Source organism: Bison bison, unplaced genomic scaffold (assembly GCF_000754665.1).
Source record: "Bison bison bison isolate TAMUID 2011002044 unplaced genomic scaffold, Bison_UMD1.0 scf7180017858896, whole genome shotgun sequence".
Taxonomy (NCBI): domain Eukaryota; kingdom Metazoa; phylum Chordata; class Mammalia; order Artiodactyla; family Bovidae; genus Bison; species Bison bison.
The window spans coordinates 37,015-38,331 of NW_011489468.1; positions in this window are offsets into that span (position 1 = coordinate 37,015).

Sequence of the window (1,317 nt, forward strand, 5' to 3'; positions counted from 1 at the left end):
AGAGGACGGGCAAGTCTAGAAAAGGCCATGACCACGAGGCTATGTGACTAGCTAGACAACACACAGCCACTTGTGTGTTGTCTAGTCTCTGAGTCGTGTCCGAGTCTTTGTGACCCCATGGAGTGTAGCCCCACCAGGCTCCTCTCTCCATGGGATCCTCCAAGGCCCGAATACCAGAGTGGGTTGCCATTTCCTCCTCCAGGGGAATCTTTCCCAACCCAGGGATCCAACCTGCGTCTCCTATCTTGGCTGGCAAGTTCTTTACCCCTGAGAGCACCTGAGAAGCCCATTATGGTCTCAGAACTACAACTAACCCGGCCAGCTGAACTTCTAGAGTAACCAGCTTCCATGGATCGTGAACCTGCCGCGGCCAAGAGACACCCAGGCGTCGGGAGTGTGAACGCCTTGGAGTGAATAAACCCCGAGTCGGCCCTCCGCCCCTGAACCAGAAGCCAGTTCCAACAGCAGCCGGGGGTTCGTATCCCTGCCTTGGGCGGTGGCTGTGGATGAGGTTACGCGCAGGACGGTTTCCATTCAGAAACGGGCCCGGGAGAAAACGCGTCATACATTCCTCCACGGGCTCCCGGAGAACACGGCATACGGAGCCCCGAGGAAGCTGGCGTGAGACGCCGCCGTCACGGGAAAGGTATGCCAGCAGTGGCTTTAACGAGCGGAAAAAAGTCATCCCGAGGCAGCGCTCACAGATGGAGCCTGAGAGAAAAACCAGACGGAGCGCGCATCCGAGACGTCGGAGTGCGGAAAGCGGCCAAAGACGGCGCCCGGATCTCACGTCTGTGTTAGCCGCTCAGTCGTGTCCGACTCTTTGCCACCCCATGGACTATATATACAGTCCGCTATATATACAGTCCACGGGATTCCCCAGGCCAAGAATACTGGCGTGGGTAGCCTCTCCCTTCTCTAGGGGTATCTTCCCAACCCAGGCATCAAACCCAGGTCTCCCTCATTGCAGGCGGATTCTTTACCAACTGACCAATAGGGAAGCCCGCCCAGATTTGAAAGTTATCTTCAAGTGTCTATCTTTAATTCAATGGAAACCTTCGAATAATTTATTTATTGGCCGCATGGAACAGGTATGGGGTATTCCTTCCCTGACCAGGGACAGAAGGCACATTGCTCTCAGTGGAAGCTCAGAGTCTTAACCACTGGACTTCCAGGGAAGCCTCCCTCCTTCTAAGCCTTTTTTTTTTTTCTTTGACTAATTTAACTGAAGGATGACCAATCTAGACAGCATGTTAAAAAGCAGAGGCATTACTTTGCCAACAAAGGTCCATCTAGTCAAGGCTATGATTTTTCCAG